The 22,258-nt window shown below is 47.5% G+C and overlaps 1 protein-coding gene across 2 annotated transcripts in view; it reads left to right on the top strand.

Moving 5' to 3' along the window:
• The first annotated feature begins 6,490 nt into the window (after positions 1–6,490).
• tmem51a (transmembrane protein 51a) overlaps positions 6,491–22,258 on the top strand; it is a 48,951-nt gene continuing 33,183 nt past the window's right edge. Inside the window, exon 1 of one of the 2 annotated variants that reach the window (XM_043675663.2) lies at positions 6,491–6,612. The gene's annotated coding sequence lies outside the window, so the exon portion shown is untranslated. The remainder of the gene's footprint in view (positions 6,613–22,258) is intronic. The other variant, XM_043675664.2, reaches the window with a different exon arrangement.

Here is a 22,258-nt window from a genome sequence, read left to right as displayed (position 1 = left end):
AGGTTTAATTGAAAGCACTAGCTTTCGGAGTGCTGCTCCTTCATCAGGTGGTTGAAGGCACACAACATCTGATGAAGGAGCGTCGCTCCGAAAGCTAGTGCTTCCAATTAAACCTGTTGGACTATAACCTGGTGTTGTGTGATTTTTAACTTTGTCCACCCCAGTCCAACACCGGCATCTCCAAATCTTCTTTAAAGATGGTTTTCTGATTTTTGTTTGAAGTAATGTCTTGGAGATTGGGGGGGGGAGCGGGGAGGAGTATGTTGCTGGATGAAGTGCTTATTCAGTGAGTCCTCCCAGGTACACTGGGCTGAATGGCCTCCTCCTACTCTCTCACGATCCTCAGGTTCTGCGATTCTAAATCCTTGGAGAGTCCAAGACTTGTCCATTTGTGTTGAGGCCAGCTTCAGATTTACTGAAAGAGAAAATGAACATAATCACTATTTGTAATCCTCAGAACACAGATTAGAAACCCCCAAAGCGATCAAAACGAAATTGTTTACTTTGTCACCATTTGTGAGTAGAGATGCCGGTGGAAAGTGACTCCTAAAATGGGAAGTGAAGATCCCGCTGACCCATACGGTCAGAAAAGGCAACTTTATTCAATCACTGCAAATGATCCTGAGGGCTTCCATGTCTTGTGTACGACCACAGAAATTTCTAATGCATTGATTTCACCATCAAATCTTCCTGATTTGATATACAGTCCAAACTCAGTACACACAATAAGCAGAGGAATCAGAGCAACAGGAGTATATTATGCAGCCTCTCAAACCTTTCTGTTGGATATTAACTGTTCACCACCCCTATTCCAGGACCAGCCTTGACTCTGTGTCAATGGAATATGTGCTGTCCCTGGTCTTTGCTTTCTCTAAACTGGGAGATCCTGACTGGAGCAGCATAGATAGTATAGTATCTATTCTAACCCCGACTACACTTCATCGTGAGGGTGAGCTTGGTGCTAACTCTGTGCAGTTTGTGAAGACAAGTTTTATTTCCATGATGACATGTCTTAAGAATGTGCTTAACAATTCACATTAAAAAAAGAACTAAAAGGCATCTCCCCAGTGGTTCTGCTGATGTAGGGAACTGAGCAACACAGTCAGATCCTGGTATTCAGCCACAGTAGGTTCTCAGTGGATGTCAGCCAGCGGTTGATCCATTTGCCTCTCCTACAAAGCTCTTGGGTGGGGATACAGGGTGAAGGTAGACTTGGCCAGGCCTGCACTGAGTAACCTACCCACATTCACTGGCTGAACCGAGGAGTGAGGACTGGCTGCCAGGTGGAGGTGTTGGAGGGCATCTTGCCCACCAGGAGCCAGCACCTTTAGGCTTTCTGATCCAGAGAGCAAATAAAGGGACCCAATGGAGCTGCTCATGTACTGGTGAAACATTGTCTTGTTATGACCTAACTAGTCTAATGTGCATTCATTACTTTGTTATTTCAGCAGTACTTCATGTAAATAAAAGATGTATAAATACAACGATACCAAACTGTGTCAGTCTCATTACATTCAGTTTTATCTCAGTGATAAGTGCAGAGTGAAGTGTTGGGGGTCGGTGACAAACTCACAGAGTGAAGTAAAGCCAGGCCTCATCTGCAGCCTGGGGCTGAGTCTCCTGCCCAATCCCAACTAAATCACCCAACTGTCTGGCAGGTAGCTGCAGACCCGGTCCCTGGTTGTCAGATAAGTGGATTGTGTTGGGTTGGTAGGGAGGGGACTGTGGATGTGATTGCAATCAGGGAGGTGGAGGGAGACAGGGGCAGTGCCAGATGAAAACAGTCTTGGCAGAGGTGATTAATGACTTCATCAGCCCTTCCCATGGTCGGTTAAGGGTCCATTACCTGCCTGTGATGGGTGATGTGCAGAAACAGTCAGCGTGGTTACCAAGTCACTTTTGCCATCCTGATTTGTAATTTTGTTTTACAGTGATGTTTTAACAAATACAAATAATGCACATAAAAAACATTGCAACTCCTGGACACTTGAATTCTGGCTGATCGACACCAGTGAACCATCCCTCACTGACTCTGAAGACAGTACATGAATATAGTTCTTGTGACTGGATCATGATGAGCCCCTGGTTTGTCAATCAGCTCCAGTCTCTATCCAGGAACTCTGTTCCAACCTGGTGTCCAGCTGCCCGAGAGAATGGTCTGCCAGGAAACACTTAACAAAGTAATCCAAGTACATTGAAACTAAAACAATCCAGTGAAGGCACTGACAATGTTCACCAGACGTCTCCGACCTTATGCATTTACACTGGCTCCCAGTGCCTCAAGTGTAAAATCCTAAACTCTGTGTTTAACTCCTTTAATGGGTCCATCACAGTTATCCTTCCCCAGACTTACAATCCCTCTGACATTGACCTCATGTAGATCTACCCCTCTTCCATTGGTCATCTCCTTGGATCACATGCTTTTAAATTCTCTCCTTAAATTCCATTATCTCTCCACCTTTAAGATCCATTTTCAAACAGCCCAACCCCCGGCCTAAGCGAAAGAACTGCGAATGCTGGAAATTAGAAATTGCCGGAGAGAAATTGAAATTAATATTTCGGGTCCAGTCAGCCTGCCTCAGAGTGGTTCTGAGGAAGCATCACTTCACCCGAAACATTAACTCTAATCTCTCTCCATAGATCTGCCAGACCTGTTGAGCGTTTCCAGCAATTTCTGTTTTTACCTCTGCCCAAGCTTGTGTTCATCCTTCCGAAATTCTCCTCCTTTAACTCAGCATCTGCCCAGTCTGGGACTTTCATTTTGACATTGAAGGTGCTCTATCAATTCAAGCGGTAATTGCTTTAATCGTTTCTTGGTAATGTCCCCTGACAATCACTGCCGCTCAGAACAATTGAACGTTGCTCTTCTTCTGATGCATAGTTTGCAATAAAAGTGATTATGTTTGTCGTGAGATTAGATCTGGTAATCAGCCATGTAGGGTAGGGATATAGATTATTGTTTAGTGATTATTTATCAGGGGATCTCTTTAACAATGGGAGATGTGATCACAGGTCTGGAAGCAGCCAGTTTCAACACACTGTTTGATCCAGGAAAATATGCAGCCAGCCAGGCATAGGGGAAAGAGATATGCTTTAGGATTGTCATATCAGTTTAACTGCTCAAAGGGACACACACCCCTGTCTCTGAGATATCCAAACTGGAATTGAGCACGACAACCCAGGGAAAAAAGATTTGCATTTATATAGTGCCTTTCACAGCCATCGTTTGCAGTCAGATGAAGTCCTGTTTGAAGTGTAGTCATAGCTGTACTGTAGGAAATGCAACAGGCAATTTGCATACTGCAGACTCACATCAAAACAATAACAACAAATAATCTGGGTTTTTTTGAGTTGACTGAGGGATGAATATTGACCAGGGGTAACTCTCCTGTGTCTTCCTTGAGAGAAGTGCCATTAATGGTCACCTGAAAGGACAGAAGATGCCTTGGTTTAATGTCTCACACAGGCCAGCAGCTCTGGCAGTGCATTACTCCCTCAGGATTGTCAGCCCTGATTTCACAATCAGCTCCTGGGGTGGGATTAGAGCTCTGAAAACTGAGTCATGCAAATTTAATCTCCAGACTCTATTGGGTTACGACTAGTGTTTTTAGAGCCACCCTTCCCCTTCAAAACTGAAAGTCGGATAAGGACAGGGTAAGGATTCATAGGATTTAGAAGGAAACCACTCCACAAAGCAATCCCTTTGACTCAATCCCTTTGTTTTGTATTATCCATTGTGCACAGAAGCAGCAGTTAATACCATATCTGCTCTGTTCCCATCTCCCTACACCTCTCTGAATCACCTATCCAATCAAAATACTTAAATACCAACATATCTCCCTCTATCACTAACTCCCACCTTGAGCTTCAGAACCTCACAACCTCCGTGCAAAGAAAATGTATCCTGTTCTCTTAAGTTTAATCTTTTATCTATGTTCTCTCATTTTAGACATGTAAACTGGCTGTTACATCTACTCTGTTCCCCACCCTTCATAAATTTTAAACACCTCTTTCAAGTAATCTCATTTGTTCTGATGAAACCTGCCTGCAGCTTTTCACACTTGTGTTGTGACTTGTACCTCCTCATTCCTGGCAGCCTGCTGGAGAAATCTGCCATGTAGCCTCTCTACTTCCTGAATGTCATGCCTATTATCTACGCACATATCTCCCATTACTGTAGTGCCTGAATGATTCACCATTCCATCTCACCTTTTAGATTTCATATTTTGTACCGGAAAACTCAGCATTCCATTGTTTACCTCCAGCAGTTACTGCTTTTAATAACATCAATCAAAGTCCTTAAATCTCTTCCTTATGGCCTAGTTCCTCCTCCTCCAAAGTAAAATACTGCATTGGAATTAAAAAAGAACATATTTACTTATATTAAATTGTTGAATTCCATCTACCACTTTTAGACCATTCTGCCATCTTACCAAAACCTGATTATAAATATTATTTTAGTTTAGTCTGCAACTATATAGACTGTTTTTCTCTGCCTTATTTTTAAATCATTGATGGTTGCAGTGAAATTAAGTGGTCACAGAATTAACTCCACGGGAATACTGTTACCTACTTCTAACCAATCTGAGAAAATGCTCTTGTTAGACCTTCTGTTATTTTTGACCTTTCTAACAGTTTTTAATGCAATTAGCTACCCATCCCCTAATTATCACTCTCTTCAACTTCACAAATAATCTCCTTAGTGGTACCTGGTAAATGGTTTTCCTGTAGTCCATATAAATTGCATCCACCACAATCCCACTGGCTAAGGTTGCCAGCTGTAGCTGGATGTACTCCCATGACCTCTATGCATACAGTACTCTGAATTTCAGCACCGCCTTGCCAATTGGAAAGTGCCGAGTAATAACCAGAGAGGATGATTCCTCTCTGCCAATCTAAAAGCCTCCTTACCTTAACGTCAGTCTCATTTTAATAAGCGAAGGTTACCACATATTAAACACAAATAAAAGTTGTTCCTGAGATTTCGACATTTATTGACCATCCTTAATTGCCGTTGAAAAGGAATCTGTGAGCTGTCATATTGAGCCATAGTGCTAGCTATAGCAGTTCGATGCAACTGCTGGGTGTGTAAGATTGCTTCAGAGACTGCTTAAGAGTCAATGACTTGCTGTAGGTTTGAAGTCACATGTTGACTAGACCAGGTTAGGGTGGCAGATTTTCTCCCCTGTGCGGCAATAGGAAATCTGATGTGTTTTATAATAATTAGAAGTTTTGTGGTCATTATTAATGAAGCCAGTGTTTTATTCCCAGTTTACTAATTAATTCCCATCGCTGTTGAAGTGAGATTTAATTTGTTTTCTCCAGAGCATTGGCCTAGCCCCCTGAATTATAAGTCCAGTGATATTGTCAATACTCAATCATCCCCGAATAGTTTTAATTCTTTTTATTTTCTTCCTGGGTCTGCCTGGCCTGGTGGTCTATCATCAGGGAGACAGTGGCAAGAAGTAAACTGACTGGTGGAGTATTTCAGAGACCCAAGTTAACGTTCTAGGGATGTGGATTTAAATCCCACCACGGCATTTGGTGAAATCTGAATTCAATTTTTAAAAAATTTGAAGTTAAAATATTAGCCTTTTGGTGACCATGTAATCATGGTTAATCATCATAAAATTCCATCTGATTCACTAATGTCCTTGAGAGAAGGATATCTCCCATCTTTAGGGGGTCTGGTTTTTATGTGACTCCAAACTGTGGTTGACACTTAATCCTTCACCCAGATGGTGATTAGGAATTGATAATAAATTGGAGGGGGTCGCTGCACAGCCTCAGAGAGAAAAGATGACCTTTGACAACTGAGATAAGGAGGAATTTCTTCAGCCAGAGGGTAGAGAATCTGTGGAACTCATTGCCACAAAGGGGTGTGGAGGCCGAGTCATTTGAAAGAAAGTTAGATAGGTGCTTGACTCATAAGGTGATTATGGCTTCCAGGGAGAGGGCAGGAGAATGGGGTTAAGAAATTTGTCCCCCATGTTCGAATGGCAGAGTAGATTTGATGGGATGAATGGCCTAATTCTGCTCCTACACCCTTCTGGCCTAAATGGGGGACTAGCCAGAGATGCCCATGTCGTGAATGAATTCAAAGAAATCATTCTTGGGCAAATACCCTGGAGAGTTGGCAAACTCTCTCCCTATCATTTCATAGTTTAGCCTCATTACCAAATACACCCATCCCCACCCCAAGGAGAGCAATGTTCGCCCAGAATTCCTCCTGGGAAAGTAGTGCCCTTTGTCATTAGGCTTTCTGTCCCTGGGTTTTTTTTTTAAACTGGAGCAGGCTTTTGGAATTATTGTCAAGATTGCGCCTCTTTCTTTCAACAGGCGACCTGCTGTGTATCTCTGCTCCTGCGTCGGATTCAGTTCCTTTTTGCAGTGTCCCTCTTTAGCCAGCAGGAGGAGACAGCGATCTCTCCTGCAGTTGGGCGTGGATTAGGTCCAGGGAGGGCGTTAGGACCCTGCGGGAAGGTGGAGCCCTAAACCAGTCCAGACTAATAGCAACGTTGAAGTGAACTATTGCTGCTGCGGGCTGGGGAGGAGACGGTTTCAAGGGTGAATATCGAACGGAAATTTGGTTCCACAACATGGGAGTGGAAGGTGAGTGAATAATGGGGAGGGGGGTATAGATCGGAGCTGTCACAGAGGGAAGCAAAATTTGAAAGGCAGCTTGGGGAGAAAAGTTTCTCCCAACTTTTCAAACTTGGGAAGATTTCCGGGTGGGCAGGTTGTACAAACCAACCCTCTCCTCCTTTTGTAAGTTTCAGGCTCTGGGCAGTTTTACTCTCCTGTAAGGTCGGAAACTTTTCCGGTTGTACTCTTGAAGGGGGCGGTTTTGTTTCCTCTCCTTCGTCGTTTCGAAAGACAATTAATGGTTTCACATGAAGTTTGACAACGTCTGATCCGAGTTTCTTAACTTTTTTGTTTTGTTCTCGCGGTTTCTTGCCTGTTGCAACATCACTCTCTGATGGGAGGTTGGTTTCTGAGTGCTCTGACCTCACCTGAATCCATTTGAGCTGTATCTCCTGAAGCCCCCTTGTTAACCCACCCTGTTACCTTCAGCCCGGCATTTGTCCCTCATACAGTGGATCTCATCGCCCCTTTCACTCCAGTCTCTCTGAAGACTTTTTGCCGAATTCCAAAACTGCAGATTTTTTTGCGCTTATTCATAAAACCACAAAATCAGCAAAGCTGCACTTCATTTATCTGTGTCCACCTCAGTTTCTCAGCCTTTTAAGTGGTATCATTCACCTTGGGCTATCAATCCATAGGGTTAGTCCAGGAATGGCTTCCTCCTACATTGTTAAAATTATTTGAATGAATGGGTTTGAAATTTTGAATGAAGTAAAATGTCATTTTTTTTCTGCATCTGTTTTGATTTTCAGTTTGGTTCTTAATTTTATTTGGGGTGGCTGTGCTTATTTTTGTTTTAGCAACTCATCTTGTCCTTTCCCCACCCAGTTCCTTTGCTCCAGGAACAGCACTTCCCAGACCTTGTCCCACTCTGAGGTTTGGAATCTGTCATGAGCCCTCCGGTGAGAGTGCGGAGTGGGTTTGGAGGAGGTGTGGGTGTGGTGCTGAGAGAGCAGGGGCTTGTCGGAGAGGGGACACAGTTGTTTATAACTCAGTGGGTGCTATGTGACAGCTGTCACTGCCTCAGCTTTGGGCCCCAAAGTTCTGGCTCACCCCCCACCCTGACCCACCCCCCAACTCTGTTTTGGAAGCTCCAATATTTTGAATTTGGAGATGCTGGTGTTGGACTGGGGTGTACAAAGTTAAAAATCACACGACACCAGGTTATAGTCCAACAGGTTTAATTGGAAGCACTAGCTTTCAGAATGCTGCTCCATCAGGTAGCTAGTGGGGCAGGATCACAGGACACAATTTATAAGTAAAAGATCAAAGTGTCATATAACTGCTGTGATGTATGAGACAAATCTAGATTGCAGTTAATCACTTAGAATGAGGATAAATTTTGTGTCCTATGCATGAGTACATTTCACACTACAGGTGACTATGCTACACTATAATTGGACTATAACCTGGTGTTGTGATTTTTAACTATATTTTGAAGTAATCCCTGAGAGATATCAAGTTATCAATGGCTATTGCAGGTACTCACCAACTCTCTCATTCTGCTCTTTTTAGTTCATGATGTGGAGGGGCTGGTGTTGGACTGGGGTGGATAAAGTTTGAAAAATCTCTCAACATCAGGTTATAGTCCAAGCTTTTGGAGGGCTGCTCCTTCATCAGGTTTTTAGTGGGGAAGGATCATAGGACACAGACCTTATGGTAAAAGGTCCAAATGCCATACAACTGATGCGATCTGTTGGACAAACCGAGATTGCTGTTAAATCTTTAATCACTTAGAATAGGGATGCAGATTTTGATTCATTAATATGTAAATCCCAGAATTTCTTTTAAGTTACAGCTCTTGAGCTAACTTCAGGTTTTATCAGTATGAAAAAAAGTGACATCTCCTCTCGGACAATGCATTAAAGGTGTGAGATTAAAGTCTGCCTCTTTCCCAACCTGGAGTTCAACTGGTTCTATTTCCAAAGTAGGAATTTATAAAATGTCACATTGGCTGCCTACCGATTGTGTGCTTTTTGAACAAAATAGAATGAATCTGCAAATACAAATTCACCGCATCAATTTTTGTGTGTGTGTGTGTGTGAGAGCATATAGTGTAGCATGGTCACCTGTAGTGTGACATTAACTCATGCATAGGACACACAATTTATCCCCATTCTAAGTTCAAGTTATGTGCAGATAGACATGGAGGAGGAAATGGCTGCACGATTACTCATACTGCCTCTCACTGTTACAATCATGTTCTCAGTAACTTACTGAAAGTCTGCATTGTTGGCTAAGCCTGTGTTTATTGGCTAAGCCTGTGTTTATTGTCCATTTCTAATTGTCCTTGAGAAGGTAATGGTGAGCCGCCTTTTGGAATTGCTGTAGCCTGTGTGGTGAAGGTACGCCCACAGTGCTGTTAGGCAGAATGTTCTGAGATTTAAACACCACAACTTTTAAGTAATTCATGAATAAAGTATATTTTTGAAATTAAAAACAAACCCAACAACAGCAAAGGAACAGCAATGGAGTTGCATTTGAGGAAACTGAGTGGCTTGAAAGGAAACTTGCAATTGGTGGTGTTTCCATGCCCTTCTAGGTGGTAGAGATGGTGGGAATGGAAGATGTGGTTGAAAGAGCTTTGGTGAGTTGCTACATGGCATCTTTGTCGATGGTGTTCAGTCACTGCCTGTGGTGCAGACAGTGAATGGTTAGAGGTGTTGAAGAAGGTGGTGATGGAGTGGGCTGTTTTTGTCATGGGTGGTTAAGCTCCTTGAGTGTCGATCCTGCATCTCATCCAGGGAATTGGACAGTATTCCACCACGCTCCTGACTTGTGCCTTTAAAGGTGGTGGGCAGGCTTTGGGAAGACAAGATCTTCCATATTACCTCACAATTCCCAGTCTCTGAGTTGCCCTTTCAACAATATGTGAAAGTTAAGGTTCTGTCTAACTGTCGGACTTGGAATATTTGATGCTGTGGGAGTTTGGTGATAATGTTGAATATCAAGGGAAAGTAGTTAGCCCTGTCAGCAAGTAGCATTCACTTAATGCCACATCAACCCAAACCTAGATGTTGTGTAGGTGTTTACTGCTTCATTATCTCAGGGTTTGTGAATGGAACAGAATGCAACCATAGTCAGCAAACACATCCTGACCTCTGGTATTTTGCATTTATGAATGCTGGACCTAGGTCAGTTCCTTGTGGAACTCTGGCAGCGATGTTCTCAGACCAAGAAGTATGGCCTCCAACAAGCACTACCAACTTTCTTCATGCACCATGTTACTCCAGGCAGTTTTCTACTGATTCACACTGATTTCCTTGGACTCCTTGATACCACTCTTGATCAGATACGGTGTGTCTGTGTGTCTCTGTCCTCTGATTTCGGCTCCTTTGTTTGGACTGAGGTCTTGAACTGAGTGACCCTGTACAGAATATTGATGCATCAGCACTGTTGATGACACCTTCATTCTGTTTGTTTAAGTGTTCGGGGTGTCAGTAATTCACTGAAATGAATTTGCCTTCCTTTTTATTGTCAGGACATTAGCATTTACCCAAAGTAAAACAAATTGTTTGCCAATGTTGTAGTGAACTGGAACAGCTTGGTTAGAAGTGCACCTACTTCTGGAGCATGTGTCTTAAGTACCATGACTGGGGATATTGTCTGGGCGGCACGGTGGCCCAGTGGTTAGCACTGCTGCCTCACAGCGCCTGTAGACCCGGGTTCAATTCCCGACTCAGGCGACTGACTGTGTGGAGTTTGCACATTCTCCCCGTGTCTGCGTGGGTTTCCTCCGGGTGCTCCGGTTTCCTCCCACAGTCCAAAGATGTGCGGGTCAGGTGAATTGGCCATGCTAAATTGCCCGTAGTGTTAGGTTAAAGGGGTAAAGGTAGGGGTATGGGTGGGTTGCGCTTCGGCAGGTCGGTGTGGACTTGTTGGGCCGAAGGGCCTGTTTCCACACTGTAAGTAATCTAATCTAATCTAATCATAGTATCAGTGTGGTTGTGAATGGTTCTGCCTTGTCTATTTACTTGCATGTCAGGATCTGTCACTAAAGGGGGGGCTTTTTGTGGAGCTCCTTCTCCTGTTAATTCTTGATATCCTCTGACACTAATGACTAGATATAAGGCAGGGGTTCAGGGCCTTGATCCAGCCTGTTGGTTGTGGAATTGCTTAACTCTTAAGCAAAGTATGCAGAAGCAGTATGTACACAGCCCTGAATTGCTCTGAAGAAGATTCATCTAGAGTCAACGTTAACTTGCTCTCTCTCTCTCTGGATGCTGTCTGACCCACTGTGATCTCCAGCATTTGCTGTTTCCAGCCCTGAAGTGCTCCTTCAGTTGGCATCTCCTCCAGTATGTGTGTGGTGCTACCCCTGACATAGTCTTCTGAACTTCCTATTAAACCTGGGATTGGTCCCTGGCTCGATGGTAATGAATGCTACTCTAGACCAGGAGGATGAACACTTTATTGAATACAATGTTGCCGTTGGTGCTTCGACACCCAGAAGGAGAACATTAATGGGAAGACAGGTCGGCATCTCCACAATGATTGTGTATTGATTATTTTTTTAAAATTCTGTTGTGGCCAGATACCCCCTCAAGTCAAAGTACCACTTACTTCCTTCCCCACCTTGCCCACTCAATTGGCCAAAGGAATGTCCATGCATTCAGGATGTGTAGGTGAGCATTCCACTCAACTCTCTGTAACCCAGGCTGTCTCACTGGCATAGTACTGAGGGAAGTGTTCTGCTGGGAGCTATTGAAACCATGGTGTCTCCAGCCTGTCCAGGTGAGGTTGAAAGATTCCATAACCCGGTTAGCAGAGGAGTAAGTTAGGTTAATATTTTTCCCTTCAACCAAGATGACCAAATTTATAAATTGTGGTGTCCCCCAATCTCTTGTGGGAGTGTTTGTGTTGCGGTCAACCAAGGACAGAGGGAAGAGAAACTCCACTCTTTAAGAATTGAACCAGCCATTGACATAAGTTTTTTTTTAGGGTATCAGATGTCAAGCTAATTCCAAAGTATTTCAGTCTGTGCACTTTGAACAGTTGCCTGCTGATGTGAAATTGCTGAGGAATCAAAGACTTGTGGCAAATCTGCTGAAAGGAAGATTCTCCCTGCCCAGAATGTGGGGTGTGATTTATAAGTGGTACAAAATGGGAAATGATGACAAAGGTATCTTTTATATAGTGCCTTTTATGTAGTAAAATATCCCCAGGTACTTCACAGGTGAGATTTCAAACAATGTTTGATACTGAGCTGTGTAAGATGCTCACTGACCAAACACTCAGTTGGAGTTGAGGGTTTTTTTTTTAGGTGAGTTTACAAGGAGGGAATTGAGGTAAACAGGTTTGTGGAGGATTTCCAGAGGTCAGTGTCGTCAGCTGAATGTGTTGGAAATTTAAAAGGAAATCGAAGGACTGCGAATTCTAGAAATCAAAAACAAAATGCTAGTGAAGCTCAGCAGGTCTGTCGGGAGGAAACAAATAGCATTGACCAGTGACCCTTGACCATCCCAGTTCTGCTCTGGTCTTTTGGAATGTGCCCCCCCCTCAGTGGGTGGAGTGATTAACGTCAGGGTTCTCGAGAACTGACATAGAGGAAGACTTGCAGGGCTGTTGGAGATGTGGAGGGCTGAGCTCTTCTAACCTGCTCTGTTGCCTAGACCTTCAAGTTCTGAAAATCTCTCCTTGTTTTAGATTAGATTAGATTCCCTACAGTGTGGAAACAGGCCTTTCGGCCCAACAAGTCCATACCAACCCTCCGAAGGGCAACCAACCCAGACCCATTCCCCTACATTTACCCCTGACTAATGCACCTAACACTACGGGCAATTTAGCACGGCCAATTCACCTAACCTGCACATCCTTGGACTGTGGGAGGAAACCAGAGCATCCGGAGGAAACCCACACAGACATTGGGAGAATGTGCAAACTCCACACACTCAGTTGACTGAGTCAGGAATTGAACCCGGGTCCCTGGTGCTGTGAAGCAGCAGTGCTAACCACCGTGCCGCCCATCATCTTCCTTTAAGATGCTGCTCTCAAAAATCTGTTGTCATAATATCTCATTACCTAGCTCAGTGTTGTACTATGTAGGAGCAAAATACTGCAGATGCTGGAATCTAACTGAAAATTTTAAAATGCTGGAAATCAGTGGGTCAGGCAGCATCCGTGGAGAGACAGCAAATCTAGAGTTCAGTCTAGGTGAGCCCATGTCAGCTCTGAAGAAAAGTCACCTAGACTCGAAACATGAGCTTGCTCTCTCTCCACGGATTCTGCCTGACCTGCTGTGATTCCTAGGATGTTGTTTTGTTCCAGTACGTTTATAGTACTCCTATGAAATGCTTTGGGCCATTTTGTTGTGTTATAGGCACTGTACAAGTGCAAGTTGTTTAGCTGGATCAAGAGCCAAGGTAGGTCGGTGGGTGAATGGGACTTTGAAAATTCTGCTACCGTATCCTAAGTTATGCAATGAGCTCCCGCTTACGCTGGGTTCAGGGTGAAACACTAGCGAGCAGAGTATTGAGTCTGCAGACTATGGAAAGTGAGGGTTTCAGTAGTTGATGGGGAGGTTTTACGAAGTTTGAAGTGGGCGACAGGGTTGAAGTCAACCACTAAGAAACCAACTTAGTGGCCAAAAGTGAGGACAATGGTTTCCATTTTCCCCGCAATTAGTTGGTCATTTTCTACTGCTGTGCTGAAGGCCAGATAGTGTGGTAGCTGAGAGAGATGGGGTGAGGCAGAGTTCTGTATGTGCAGGACCTGAAATTGGTTTTGGTAGATGAGAATGAAATACTACAGATAAGTAGTTGGGGAGCCCCAGTGTGGGATGAGAAACCATTTCTGGTCTTGCTATGACAGAATAGACAAGCGTGAAACTTGGCAAGAATAGTTCCATTTAACTGAACAATAGGGAATTGTGTGGTAAGCTGCATCAATAGCTGCTGACAGATTGAAGAACGTGAACAGGGTAGTGTATCACAGTCACCCTGATTTGTGACTCTATTGAAGGCTATTCCCATCCTTTTGGCGGTAGTCAAACATGGAGCTGTAGGCAAGGTGAGTATAGGCTTGGAAAGGAAACGTCAAACAGCGATTAACTCCATTGAGGGCTGCCCCTGATGAGCATGGATTATTTGAGTGGGACCTGTAATTGGTCATTCATTTCATTACTGCCAAAGAAACTACTGTGTGCAAAAGGGCTGCAGCATTCACCTTCTGAATAATCAGCACGTTTCAAAGTGCTTCATTTGTATGTGAGATGTGTGAGGTTGCTGAGATATAGTTCCATTAACATGCAAATGTCTTTCATTGGTTTCTCACCAGCATGAGCTGGCTGTCCAGGACTGGTGAGCCACCTGCTGGGCTCTGATTTCTTTCTCTTTGTTCAGAACCGAAGAGTTGCCAGAATTTTGAGCTCCTCCAAGACTTGGAGCAAAGTCTGAGATGGCTCTGATCCAACTTCAAGTCATCTGCTTGTTTAAACTTTTTTTTAAAACCAATGTTCTTCTCCCCTCTTCTTTCTCTCAAGGATTTGATTTTAGGAACAAGAACAGAGCTTGCTGGAGAAACTCTGGTCTAGCAGTATCTGAAGAGAAAGCTGAATTCAAGTTTCAAATCCAGGGACACTTCTGTTTTTATTTCAACAAATCCTGCCAGACTGAGTATTTCCTGCGCTTTCTGTTTTTTTTTGTGTTTCAGGATTCCAGTCGTTGCAGCTCTTAGTTTTTATGGGAGGGGTGCTAGCCACTGTCACCTCCTTACCTTACCCATGGGACCCTGCTTTTTTTTATTTCAAAATATACTTTATTCATAGAAATAAATCTTTGGTACTTGTACAATTTGTCCTGTCGTTCATAGATATATACATTGCATGTCTTAACGTTACAAAGAACAGATTGAATTAATCGAATTTACAGTTATCCTATTTACAGTTCCCTTTATTAACCATCCAGTCTCTTAGTATTTAGCTGTGGCTTCAGCGGAACCCACCTACTGAGTGGGTGCACTGTTATACGATAGCAAAGAAAACTTCTTTAACCCCCAGTTTATGGGGTTACCATTGTCCATTTGACTGTCCTGTCTCTGGGGTAGCTGTCTGCATCCCCATGGTGAGCATGAACTACTGGACCTTCGCTGGGCTGAGGTAGCTATCCAGGCTCTCACTGGGGTCATTTACCTGCTCTGGAGCCATTGAGCCAAGGCAAGGGTCCGCACCATCCAGTTCTGTGTCTGACGATGGGACTGTCAGAGGATCACAGCTCTGGGACCCTACTTATTTTTTTTTATTTCAAAAATATACTTTATTCATATATATTTAATCTATACAATTGGACATGTCATCATTCTGTAAACATTCCATTTCTTTGCATATCGAAACAGGGTGATCATTCGTATTCACAGGTTGGTGCGATTACATTGAGCTCAGACGCCAGCGGAGCCCAAATGACTGCGTGGGCCCCCTGTCCTTCTTAGGCAGGCAGATGTTAGACGGTGGTCTTTCCCCACCGCGCCTTGGCGGCAGCTGCCCCAAGCTTCAGCGCATCCCTCAACACGTAGTCCTGGACCTTGGAATGTGCCAGTCTGCAACACTCAGTCGGGGTCAACTCCTTCAGCTGGAAGATCAACAGGTTTCGGACCACCCAGAGAGCGTCCTTCACCGAGTTGATGATCCTCCAGGCACAGTTGATGTTCGTCTCGGTGTGCGCCCTGGGGAACAGGCCGTAGAGCACGGAGTCCCGCGTCACAGCGCTGCTCGGGACGAACCTCCACAAACACCACTGCATTCCTCTCCAGACTTCCTCTGCATAGGCACATTCCAGAAGGAGGTGTGTGACAGTCTCGTCCCCCCCGCAGCCGCTTCGAGGGCAGCGTGCGGTGCGGCTGAGAGTCCGGGCGTGCATAAAGGATCTCACAGGCAGAGCCCTTCTCACCACCAGCCAAGCCATGTCTTGGTGCTTGTTGGAAAGTTCTGGCGATGAGGCATTCTGCCAAATGGCTTTGACAGTCTGCTCAGGGAACTGCTCGATAGGATCCGCCCTCTCCTTTTCCCGAAGGGTCTCAAGGACACTGTGCTGACCACTTCCTGATGGACTTGTGGTCAAAGGTGTTTTTCTTGATAAATTTCTCCACGAAGGACAGGTGATACGGAACGGGCCAACTACTCGGAGCGTTCCACGGCAGCGAGGCCAGGCCCATCCTTCGCAACACCGGGGACAGGTAGAACCTCAGTACGTAGTGACACTTGGTGTTTGCGTACCGGGGATCCACGCACAGCTTGATGCAGCCACACACAAAGGTGGCCATCAGGGTGAGGGTTGCATTGGGTGTGTTTTTTCCCCATTGCACCGGTCTTTGTACATTACATCTCTTCGGACCCGGTCCATCTTTGATCTCCACACGAAGTGGAAGATGGCCCGGGTGACTGCGGCGGCACAGGTTCTGGGGATAGGCCAGACCTGTGCCACGTATAACAATACTGAGAGTACCTCACACCTGATGACCAGGTTCTTACCCACGATGGAGAGCGACCGTTGCTCCCATTTGCCCAGTTTCTGTCTCACCTTCCTGATCCGCTCCTCCCAGGTCTTGGCGCACGCCCCAGCTCCCCCAAACCAAATACCCAGCACCTTCAGGTGGTCAGTCCTGACGGTGAAGGGGATAGAGGATTGGTCGGCCCAGTTCCCGAAGAGCATGGTTTTGCTCTTGCCTCGGTTTACCTTGGCCCCCGAGGCCCGTTCGAACTGGTCACAAATGCACATGAGTCTGTGCACGGACAGCGGATCCGAGCAGAAAACGGCGACATCATCCATGTACAGGGAGGCCTTAACCTGCAGGCCCCCACTGCCAGGAATAGTCACCCCTCTCAGGCTCGCATCCTTCCTGATGGACTCGGCAAATGGCTTTATGCAACACACAAACAAGGCAGGAGAGAGAGGGCAGCCCTGCCTGACTCCAGATCTGACTGGGAAGCTATCTGATTCCCACCCATTGATTGAGACTGCACTGACAATGTTGGTGTAGAGCAGTCTGATCCAATTAGTGATTCCCTCCCCGAAGCCCATTTTGGAGAGGACATCCCTCATATATGTATGCGATATCCTGTCAAAGGCTTTCTCCTGGTCCAGGCTGATGAGGCAGGTGTCCATCCCCCTGTCCTGCACGTAGGCGATCGTATCCCTGAGGAGTGCGAGACTCTCAGCGATCTTCCTGCCCGGTACAGCACAGGTTTGGTCAGGGTGAATCACCGATCCCAGAGCAGACCTGACCCGGTTGGCGATGACCTTTGACAAGATTTTGTAGTCTGTGTTTAACAGTGAGATCGGTCTCCAATTTCTAATTTCTTCCCTCTCCCCCTCCTGCTTGTAGACGAGGGTGATGATGCCTTTCCTCATGGATTCACTCATGGTACCTGCCCGAAGCATACTGACATACACCTCCAGCAGGTCCTGGCCAATCAAGTCCCACAGAGCGGAATAGAGCTCGACCGGTAAGCCGTCGCTTCCGGGAGTTTTATTCTTTTTGAAGGACTCGAGGGCCTTGGTCAGCTCATCCAGAGATAGCGGCTGGTCCAGCCTCTCGCGTGTTCTGTCGTCTAGGACCTCCGTGATAGAGGACAGGAACGACTGGGAGGCCGCGCTGTCGGTCGGCTTCACGTCATACAGACTGGCATCGAAGGATTTACTGATCCTCATGACGTCAGCCTGAGATGACGTTACCGAGCCATCTTCTTCCTTCAGGCTGCTGAGCACAGAGCTCTCTTTGTGCACCTTCTGGAAGAAAAAAACGTGAGCACGTCTCGTCCTGCTCCACCGAGCGGACCCTGGACCGGAAGATTATCTTGGAGGCCTCCGAAGCAAAGAGCGAGGCTTGCTGGCCCTTCACCTCCTTGAGGTCCTCCGTGACATCGACCCCCAACGTCTGCAGCAGGAGCAGGTTCTGCATACTTTCCTGGAGCTGGGACAGTTTTCCCCATCTCTCTCTCGCCTCCTGAACACCTTTGAGGATGAAGAACCTCTTGATGTTCCCTTTTACTGTTTCCCACCAGTCTGCTGGAGACTCAAAGAGGGGCTTCACGGTTCTCCAACCTGCGTAATCCCTCTTGAGCTCCTCAATGTTTCCTGGGGTCAACAGCTTGGTGTTCAGTTTCCACGTTCCCTTACCAGCCCGCTGCTCATCCTGTAGGTGACAGTCGGCCAGCAGGAGGCAGTGGTCAGAGAAGAACACCGGCTTGACATCGGTGGATCTGACCGAGAGCGTTCGGGACACAAACAGGTAATCTATCCTTGAGCGGATAGACCCGTCTGCCCGTGACCAGGTGTATCTACGCTGCGCTCTGTCTGCAGGGGTGCTGAAGACGTCGTGCAGCTTGGCGTCTTTGACCGTGTCCATCAGGGCTCTGGACGTGGCGTCCAGTTTACTGTCCCCCCCCCCCCCTGCCGGATCGTCCGTCTGCATCGATGATACAGTTGAAGTCTCCGGCCAGAATGACCGGCCTGGACGTAGCCAGCAACAGTGGAAGCTGCTGCAGGACGGCCAGCCGTTCCCTCTTACCCACTGGGGCGTACACGTTGATTAGTCTCACGGGAGCGTTTCTGTATGTAACATCAGCAACGAGGAGGCGCCCGCCCACCACCGCCTTAACCTTGGAGATGGTGAAGTTGCCTCCCCGTAACAGAATACCCAGGCCCGAGGAGCGGTTATCGTTACCCCCCGACCACACTGACGGCCCATGGGCCCACAAGCTCGACCATCTCCTGTAACTGCTGAGGTGCGGTATCCCACACTCCTGCAGAAACAAGACATCGGCTTTTACGTTGGCCAGGAAGGCCAGTGTTGAAACACATCGCGCAGCAGATTTTATGCTGCGCACATTTATAGTTGCAATTTTAAACCCCATTTTGTTAACAGGTTGTAAGGTTACCCATGTCCGATTGTTGCTGGTCCTGCCCCTCTGGGGTAGCTGTCTGCATCCCCGTGCAGCATGCAAACTGCTGGACCCTCGCAGGGCTGAGGTAGCTGTCCAGTTCCTCACTCGGCCCATTTGCCCGCTTCGGTGTCATCGGGCCGAGACCAGGGTCCACGCTGTCTGTTTCTATATCTGACAGCGGGGCTGTCAGAGGGTCGCTGCTCCCAGTGACCTGGAGCTGTGTGGCAGTGGGGCCCTCCTGGCTTGGGGGGTGGTGGTTTCCCATTTCCTCAGGAGGCTCGTCCCTTGGTTGGCAGTTGCTGCTCTCCTTTCTCCTCGCAGCGCTCTGCCTCTTCTTTTGGTGACGACCCTCCTTACGTCCGTCCTCACTCTCCGAAGAGCTGTCCGTGTCTTCCACCTGCAGCTGCCTTTTCCCCTTTTTCTGGGAGGTCTTGGTGACCGGGTGGGTTTTCCTCTTCCTGTTTTTCACCACGGTCCATTCCTCTGCCTCCTTCTTTCCCTTCTCCGCCTCCTCCTCCTGTCCTGTCGGAGCTTCGCTCGGCAGCTGTACCTCTCCGGTAACTGTCATCTGCTCTGCTCCGGCCTGTCCTTCCTGTTGCGTGCCCCCTGACACCATTCCCTTGCCGGTTTGCGGTGCCTTGCCGTCCTTTTGTGGCCCGCCTCTGGCCATCTGCGCATAGGTGGCGGCCCCTCGTCTTGGGCAGGCCCTGTACACGTGGCCCACCTCCCCGCACAGATTGCAGTTCTTTTCCTCCTTGCACTCTTTGGTCGGGTGGCCCTCCTTCTTGCAATTGCGACAGATCGTGACCTTGCAGTCCGCCGCCATGTGGCCTGACCTCCCACAGGTTCGGCACACTTTCGGCTGCCCTGCATAAGTCAGGTACCCTCTGCTCCCTCCGATAGCAAAGCTGGAGGGTGGGTGGAGGATATTCCCGCTGGCGTCCACCCTCCGGGTTACCTTGACCTGTCGTTTGCTGGTCCAGATCCCGAAAGGGTCAACCACGTCGGTGCTTTGACCCTCGACCTGCACATATCTTCCCAGGAACGTCAGGACATCAGTTGCTGGCACGTAGGGGTTGTACATGTGGATTGTAACAACCCGGCTCCTCTGTGCAGGAAGCACGCACAACGGGACCGCCGACAAGATGGAGAACAGCGGCTCCCCTTCCTTTTCTTTGAAGACCTTCAGGAGCTGCTCACATTGCTTCACGCTCCCGAAGGTGACGTCGAAGTAGCCTGCCCCAGGGAAATCCTGCAGGCAGTACACGTCTGCTGCGGCGAATCCACAGCACTCGAACAACACCTTCTTGACGAACACCGTCCGATCGACTGGTGTACGCTCCTCCACCTTCTTGACAGACACCCGGACAGTGTTTCGAACCCCCTGCCCAGGGCTGCGCGCAGCTGTTGAGGCCATAGCTCTGAGGTTGGCTGGTCCCTGAATTGGCGTTAGGCCGAAGCCAGCATGAAGATCCACCAATAGCAGGTCAGCACAACCAAACGATCCTCCAACATCCAATCACGATCGCAATCCAGCGATGATCTCCACTAGCTCTGATGACTCGCAACTCGACCCCCGTCCTGATAAGAACAGACACTTGATCTTAGCCAAAAGGCTGAGAAGCTCTGGGACCCTACTTATTTCCCAGTGTATAGGCTGAGGCCTTCCAGCTGTACAGTATATCCTGCTCGTGTCTTCAGCTGCCTTCCAAATGCTTTCTGTTCTCAGTACAGGTGACTAGATTGAGGAATGCTAATTAATTCCTGCCCTTGGCAGCTAGTTAGTTGTAGTGACCCTGTCGTTGCCCTGACTAAGATCTGCTAATGAGAATTGAACCTACTGGGAGCCTGAGATTTGTGGCCTGAAGACTCAAATGCCATCCTGGAATAAATAGAACAGATCCATCTCGGATATGATATTCTTTAAAGCTCATGTTGGGGTTTTGTGGAATTAGGATTAGAATATCCTTTTTATTGTCATATGCATTCAATATAAAATAGTGAAAAGTGCGTGCCATCACTCATACATAAGTGCTATTCACAGAATAAAATAAAGGTAACTTAGAGACTCCAACTTTTCCTTCTCTGCAGCTACAGCATACTGCCCCCGGGAGAGTGCCCTGCTCTAGCTCCACCGGCCCACTCCATGCCCCAGGGGGAGTGCCCCGCTCTGGGCCCCAGGGAGAGTGCCCCACTCTGGGCTCCACCGGCCCACTCCATACCCTGCTCTGGGCTCCACCAGCCCACTCCATGCCCCGGGGGAGTGCCCCGCTCTGGGCCCCAGGGAGAGTGCCCCTCTCTGGGCTCCACCGGCCCACTCCATGCCCTGCTCTGGGCTCCACCGGCCCACTCCGTACCCTGCTCTGGGCTCCACCGGCCCACTCCATGCCCCAGGGGGAGTGCCGTGCTCTGGGCCCCAGGGAGAGTGCCCCTCTCTGGGCTCCACCGGCCCACTCCATGCCCTGCTCTGGGCTCCACCGGCCCACTCCGTACCCTGCTCTGGGCTCCACCGGCCCACTCCATGCCCCAGGGGGAGTGCCGTGCTCTGGGCCCCAGGGAGAGTGCCCCTCTCTGGGCTCCACCGGCCCACTCCATGCCCCAGGGGGAGTGCCGTGCTCTGGGCCCCAGGGAGAGTGCCCCTCTCTGGGCTCCACCGGCCCACTCCATGCCCCAGGGGGAGTGCCATGCTCCCAGACCTGTTGAGTTTCTCCAACACTTTGTTTGTAATAAAAACTCTATTTGTTTTCAAGTTGCCAGGACTGCAGTTAGTGTGTGGAGTGTATCTCCAGTCCATGCTGTAGGAGTTTTAAATTGAATCGGAGGTGCAGGCTTTGGCTAGGCCAACATTTCTACAAAGCACATAAAGGAGCAGGAACAGGCCCTTCGGCCCACTCATACTGCATTGATCGGACACTTGTCTAAACTTTTGAAAGCTTTTAACTCAGTGCTGTCTGTATGCCGCTAGTCCCTGTCAAGATGCCTGTTAAATGTTGCTATTGTATCTGCCCCCATCACTATGCCTGGCAGTGCATTCCAGACACTTGCCACCCTCCATATTTGTTTTCAGAAACCTAACTGTATCATCTCCTTTTAAACTTGCCCCTTTTTACCTCTTTCTACCCATTTCTAACCATTCTATCAGGTCGCCTCTCATCCTTTGTTCTAATGAAAACAAACCAAGTTTCTCTAATTTCTCCTCCTAGATAATACCTTCCAAACCAGACCACGTCCTGCTAAACTGTACCCCCTGTATCCTGGAAAACGTGCACCTAGTTTGTGGCACTTGATGCCAGCAGTGTTTGCTTGTGGTGTCATGGCAGTGGCCAAACCAGGTGAAGGTAATGTGGGTTAGCGGGCACGCAGCTCACAGTGAGGGGGCAGAAAGCTGGTTTCCAGCCACCTTTTCTCAGCTGCACAAAGAAAAGCAGTTTTTATGAGGTGTGGCAGAAGAGATGGCGTTCAAACCGGAACTGAAGGTTATCAAGGCCCAGCTGCTGGGGACAGCATATGGCACAGATCATCTAGTGCAGGAGACTGCATATCCTGTTGTCTTGTCTCGAGGACAGGCCTGTGTCCATTTAGAGGTTTTATAAGAATAAGGGATGATCTTATTAAATCATACGATCTCTGGATGACTGGATGAGGTGGATACTGAAGAGATGTTCATCACACAAGGAGGATTACAACTACTGCACAGCCTTTCTAAATAGTCATTTAAGTCACAAAGCAAAGTAT

The sequence above is a fragment of the Chiloscyllium plagiosum genome, unplaced genomic scaffold (genome assembly GCF_037043375.1).
Source record: "Chiloscyllium plagiosum isolate Xiang-an unplaced genomic scaffold, Cpla_swu_hap1 HiC_scaffold_37, whole genome shotgun sequence".
In the NCBI taxonomy this organism is placed as follows: Eukaryota; Metazoa; Chordata; class Chondrichthyes; order Orectolobiformes; family Hemiscylliidae; genus Chiloscyllium; species Chiloscyllium plagiosum.
Note: the sequence above shows the minus strand (reverse complement) of the source record. Positions and strands in the feature narration are given on the sequence as shown.